This window comes from Vombatus ursinus, unplaced genomic scaffold (genome assembly GCF_900497805.2).
Source record: "Vombatus ursinus unplaced genomic scaffold, bare-nosed wombat genome assembly UNPS02004996.1, whole genome shotgun sequence".
Lineage (NCBI taxonomy): Eukaryota > Metazoa > Chordata > Mammalia > Diprotodontia > Vombatidae > Vombatus > Vombatus ursinus.
Genome location: NW_020944774.1, coordinates 253475 through 260453, shown reverse-complemented (window position 1 = coordinate 260453; position 6979 = coordinate 253475). Strand labels below are relative to the sequence as shown.

Sequence of the window (6979 nt, the reverse complement as noted above, 5' to 3'; positions counted from 1 at the left end):
TTCCTCTTAAATTATTTCAGATTTATGAGAGTAATATTAAATTACTTTCATTGTAAACATTTAAAAACAAGTTTAAGAAGAAAGAAATGAATGATAGCTGACATTTGTAGGTAGAGTTCATAAATATTCCTTCACTGAAGATTCACAATAACCTTTTGGGGTGGGTATAATAGATATTTAACTCCATTTTACAGATGAATAAATTAAGCCTCAAAAAATTTTAAAGTGTTCAAATTCTCAAGCTTATAAGCATTGGGTTCAAGGTTGGAACCTGTGGATCTATTCTATTTCTCATTCAGCTAAGCCAGGCTTCTGGTCACTAAGCTACATGAATTCACCACAAAATTACAATTGTTGTAATTAGAGTGCCTCTAGAGTCAAGTGTCCAGTTTTTCTGACACCACTGAGTTCCATTTTTCAAAGACTCACAATATCACATGTAAAATTTTGACATTTAAAATGATTGTTTCTTCTCATTCACTTATGTTCAACTTTTTGTGACCCCACTTTGGGTTATCTTGGCAAAGTTGCTAGAGTAATTTGTGTCATTTTCTTCTCCAGCTCATTTACAGATGAGGAAACTGAGATAACCAGAGTTAAATCATTTCCACAGGATCTCATCTCTAGTAAGTGTCTGAGGCCAGATTTGAACTCCAGGCCCAGCCTTCTATCCAATGGACCACCTATCTACTCCCCAAAAAGTTGACATTTGCACACAAATACAGATTTAAACAATTATAGAATATTAATAGATCAGGTGTAGGCTGAGACAATGTAATAAAAATCATAATTATAGCTAAAAGTATTTATGAATTCAGTTCCACACTAGTCTAACTACAAAAGAAGTGTTTTATACTGGAAGGAAAATAATAAAATTCTTCGAGGAGAACAAATGATGAAGAATATCAATAGAATCAATAAAAAATGAAGATTGGTAGTCAAGAAGTATAAGATTTCAAACTATTTTAAAAAACAGTAATCATCAGAAACAATCTGGTACAGGCTAAAAAATAAAGTAGTGGATCACTGGGATAGATTAGGTACACAATACCCAGTACTAAGTGACCATAGCAATCTATGGTTTTATAAACACAAATTTGCAAGCTTTGGTGGGGCAAAACTCACCATTTACTAAAATTGCTCAGAAAACTGGAAAGCAGTTTGTCAGAAAATCGGCAAATACCAAAATCTCATACCAAATACCATTATAAAGTCAAAATGGTTTTATGTTATTAAACTTAAATGATAATATAAGCATATTAAGGGAGAATGAAAAAAAAAATATTTGTCCTTCTATGGATAAGGAAAGATTTTCTGACAGGAGATAAAGGACATCATGAGAGGTCAAATGTGAAATTTTGATTACATTAAATTAAATTAAAAATTAAAAAAAACATTTTAAATAAATAAAACCAATGAACTTAAAATTAGATGGAAAGAAATAAATTTCAAACAATACTGTATGTCAAGTTTCTCTGATGAAAGCTTTAATTCTTAAATATCAAAGAAATTGAATGAGATTAATAAAAAATCTTTCAAGACTTGCTAAACAGTCAAAATAGATGTATAGTCAGTTTTTAGATGAAGAAATCAAAGTTATCAATATTCAAAGAAAAAATATCTTAATACACACACATATATATGGAACAGCTGTAGGTAGCTACCAAAATCAAGGATTAAGTATCTCACATTCAGAAATTCATTTTGGAGATTACACTCCAGGGGTAATAAACCTTTCCACAAAAGAAAACTTTTCAATCTAAATTGACTCCTGTCTCTCTTCTCCTCAACACATCACCACCATTGCATGAATTTATGCTATGTTAATATGTATTTTTGATTGTATTAAGGGTCTCCTTCTCCCTTCTTTCCTCCCTCTTCCCTGTCCCCACCTTCCCAATCTTGTTTCAGTCAAACTTTGCATTAAATTGAGGCCATTGATTTACATTTTATTCCTGGCATCTCAATTTGTTAAGGGTTTCTTTTTTTCCTAACTCTGGATAGCCCACTAACCTCTCTATAGACATAAATTTACTTTTCATGGAAGTTCTTAGTTTAGTGACACTTCTTCATTTATTTTACTTTTGGTCTGTGGGTGTTTAAAATAAACTGTTCTTCACCACAGTTCTCTTGCAGAAGTCTGTGCAATTTCTCTGGGCATGATAAAACCATGGTATATCACCCACAAACAGAAGCCTGGAACATAACAAATGCTTCATGAAATTAGGCAGAACACTGAACTTTGTCACATTACTATCTGGTTAATATTGATGACTTGATCATACAAAATTAATAAAACATCTCCATTGCTTCAGGGACATTGCCTTATGGGGACAGAGAAAACCATGAAGTCTGACTCTAGAAGCAGACAGTACAGATTACATGAACAAGCTACAGAAGATTCTACCTTCCAGATAAGCAGGTAACATTATTCTTTGTTTCCAGGGCAGCAGGTGTCAAAAATATGGCGTCCAAAAATCTCAGTTCAAAAACTCCATCACAATGCCCATTGTGGCAGTGAATAGGAGGATTTTGTGGCCTTGGGTCGAATTTGATCACATTGAAATCACATAAAATTATACTAGGAAAGTTATCAAATTACATTTCCTAACTGTTAACAGTTGTCGCAGAAACTTTTCTGCAATCAGAGAAATCAAATAGTTTTGTCAAAGGATATTGATCACTAATAATATGTGGGATCAGAGTGATCTTTGAGTCAATAGTATGTAACTGGAAATTATCTGAAAAACAGAAGCATTTTTAAATGTTTTTTCATGTCTCTTGGAAAAAAGATACTTTAAAACATCAAAATTATTAGCCTATTTAACCTTCATAATCCAGGTGAAAAATATTTTCTCTCTGATAAGACAAAGGAAAGGGAGATTACCAAGAGTGAGCAGATATATGGAGTTGCCCTGGATAATATATAATTAATGACTATATAAGGTAGAGACTGTAATAGATACTGAGCAGAACCAGGAAAACATTGTACATGGTAACAGCAACACCTTAATGGCAATAAACTGTAAAAGACAGGTACTCAGATCAATAATGTGATCCATGACAATTCCAAAGGACTCATGTGGAAATTACTACACATCTCCAGAGATAAAATTGATAAAATAGAGTGCAGATTGAAGAATATGTTTTTCCCCTTTTCTTTGTCTCCATAAATATATATTGCAATGTGGTAAATATGGAAATATATTTAGCATATCTTCACAATGTAATGGTACCATATTGTTTGCCCTTTCAATGAATTAGGTGGGGTGGGACTAGAAGGAGCAAAAACGTTTGAACTAATAATTAAAAGAATTGTTAGAAATCTTTAAAAATAAAAAAATGGACCTCTTTCACAAAAGACTGAAGCCATTTAAATTAGACGCACATTTATTTAGTGCCTAGTACAGGCAAGCTTCTGTGCTAAATGTTTTACAAATAATATATTATTTGATCCTCAAAACAATCCCCTGTGAAGTGTTATTTTCTCTATGTGAAAGTTTATGGAACTGAGGCAAACAGAATATAAGTTATTTGAGTTCAGACTACTCCTACATCTCTGAGATAACTTTTGAAATCAGCTCTTTCTGACTCCAGACCAGGAGACATAGCCACTGGATGTATTGGCTACCTATTAAAATTTTCATTTGATAATCACAGCAATGGTATTATTAGTCTTATTTTAATAGAAGAAAAAATAGATACAAAGATGTTAGTTTACTTGTCAAAAGTCAGAGCTAGTGTATGAGGATAGATTAGAAATCAGTTTTCCCAAACTGTACACAGAGCTCTAGCCACTGCACCACCTAGTTCTTTCTAAGTATATCCTTTACTTCCATAAAGGCAATTCAGCCTGCTCACCTTTCCCTGGTTGTTTTTGGTGCCCATCACTAAGTATATTTGTACCCATCAGTCAAAAAGATGCATCCAAAAAGGAAAACTCTCTTTCTTAACCATCCACCTTTTTATTATATTCTGGGCACTAGATGTTTTTCATCTACTTGGCTTTTAGCGTATGGATGATTGAACTAACCTGTTATGCTTAGCTACAGACCTCTTTCACAAGCCTCTGCAATATACTCGGGCTTGATGCAATCAGGTATATCACCCACAAACAGAAGTTTGGAACAGGATAGTTGTTTCATAAATGCTTCCTAAAATTACATAAACCAGTGAACATTGTCACTTACAATTACTGGGCAATTATCATGATATGATCACATGAAATACATTAACCTTCCCTAGTGCTTCAGAGACATGTCCTCATGGGTACTGAAAAAAAACCCATAAAGTATCACTCTAGGCACAGATAACATGAAAAAGCAAGAGAAGATTCTTCCTTCCAGATAAGCAGGTAACATTATTCTTTGTGATCTTCTCATTGCACTATCAAAAATATGGAATCTGAGCAGCTGAATTCCAAAAATCATTCCCTATCACCACTGTGCAGGTGAATCAGAAAATTTAGGAGACACATGACAAATTTACTGCAATTGTAATGGCATTAAACCATAATAGAAAAGCCATCAGATCAAAGTTGCTAGCCATGACAATTTTCAAAGAAGCTTTCTGCCATCAAGGATATCAAAGAACTTTTGTCAAGGGACATTGATCACCATTAATAAATTGAATCACAGTGATCTTGAAGATTAATGCTATGCAACTAGTCGTTATCTGAAGAACAAACATTTTCTTTGTTAATAGATTCCTTTCCTGTCTCTGGCAATGAATGTCATTAAAAACACACAGAAAAATTATGCTTCGCTCACCTCCATAATCTAGGTAGAAAAATATTTTCTCTCTGTTAAGGCAAAGGAATGGGGGATTACAGAGTGAGTAGATATATGGAGTCTCCCTGGATGTCATACAATTAATAACTGCAAGAGGGAAAGACTGCAATGGAACCTAGACCTTTCTCTTCACTGATTCCATTTCTTCTCATGGGGCAGCACTTTACAACTGAAAGTCATAGAAAATGTTGCCAATATCAGGATTTTACATAACCAGCACAATTTTACTTGAAAAAGTGGTGGATATTTTTTAACCCATGTCTTCTTAGCCTCAAAGACAATGTGATATCTGTTTCAGCACAGATGGAAAGTCATGAGGAGTTTTTATATGGCTGCTGTCCATCAGGATTCCATTGGAATTATTTGAACCATGATTAGTTAAAATATTTTAAAAAATATTCCTGATATTATCTTCTCCCTTCTCTTGTGGTTAGGTAGTTTCATAATCCACTCTTTATTTTGTAAATGAAACCACACTGACTTTCTTCTTGGTGACAATGTTGATATATTATAATAGGATATGATATGATATGATATGATATGAAATGATATGATATACAATGCTATGATATGAAATCATATGATATGATTGCACCTAAAATGATAAAATGAAGTTGTAATTGTGTGGGAAAGTTCCTGATATTCTTATCTAAAACATTTCTGCAAAATAAATGCCTAATTATTGATGTAAACAGTACTCAGAAAAGTTTTATTTCTTTTATTCTCAGATTACGTTCCTTGGATGAAAGAAAGGATCAATCTGAATGAAACCACAGAGAGCCAGGTGACTGAATTTATTCTCATGGGCATCACAAACTGTCCTGAGCTACAGGGCCCCCTCTTCATAGTGTTTTTCCTCAACTACATAGTCACAGTTGTGGGGAACCTGGGCCTGATCACCCTAACAAGTGTTGATTTCCACTTCCAAACCCCCATGTACTTTTTCCTCAGGCATCTGGCATTTGTTGATTTTGGCTATTCCACAGCTATTGGGCCAAAAATGCTAGTTAGTTTCATAGAGAACAAAAATATCATTTCCTATCATGAATGCACAGTTCAGTTATTTTTCATTGGGATATTTATTCACAGTGAACTTTTTATTCTGTCAACCATGGCCTATGATTGCTATGTGGCTATCTGTAAGCCTCTCCTCTACATAGTCTTCATGTCAGACAGGGTATGTTGGATCTTGGTTGCTATTTCATACCTCTATAGCATCATGGTGTGTCTAGTGATTACAACTGAGATTTTAAAATCATCTTTCTGTGTGTCAAATATAATAAGACATTTCTACTGTGACAGTCTCCTTCTATTATCCATTGCATGCTCCGACACAAGTGAGAGTGAGCTAATCATTATGATCTTTGCTTCAATTAATTTGGTTTCTTCTCTCTTGATTATCCTTGTCTCCTACATACTCATTGTTATGGCCATCATTAGGATGAACTCTGCTGAGGGAAGGCACAAAGCCTTCTCCACCTGTGGCTCTCACCTCACAGGGGTGGTTATATTCTATGGGCACTTGTCTTCATGTACCTGCAACCCCAGGCTAGTCATTCCTTTGACACAGACAAGATGGCCTCTGTGTTTTAGACTCTGGTCATCCCCATGCTTAGCCCTTTGATCTATAGCTTGAGGAACAAAGAGGTGAAAGGTGCCTTGAAAAGACTCTTTAAAAATGATGTAAGCATCCCATTTAATGACCAAAGTATTTTTTTCTTCTTATTGTATTACTAGAAGTAAGTTTCTGCTAGATTTCTTTGTCAACTTCTCCCCAATTTTCCTCTCTTCATTTAGAGAAAAAATTATCTTAATATAAAGTCAAAGGATGATATTTGTTTGTTTGTTTGTGAACCATCAGTGTATCTTAGTTTATTGAATCATTTATTTGAAGGGAACTATAAGATAATTCAGTACAAATATTCTTATAAAACTAAACTATTTTATCATCTACTACACTAGTAAACATCATAAAATTGATTGGAGTTTTCTTGTGTGAAAATCAATTCAAAAGTATTTAGTAAATGGATGTGCTGGGTACAGGCATTAGGCATACACAGATAAATGAAAACAAATAATTCTTGAAATCAATGCACTTGCAATTTATTAAGGGAAACAATATGTATATGAGATCAACACTACCCACCAAAGCAGCCCATCACATTTTGAATATATCTTATTGATAATGT

The 6979-nt window shown here is 33.9% G+C and overlaps 1 pseudogene; it reads left to right on the top strand.

Annotated features, from left to right (window-relative positions):
• Positions 1-5532: 5532 nt before the first annotated feature.
• On the top strand, positions 5533-6527 carry LOC114028710 (annotated as a pseudogene).
• Positions 6528-6979: the final 452 nt, after the last annotated feature.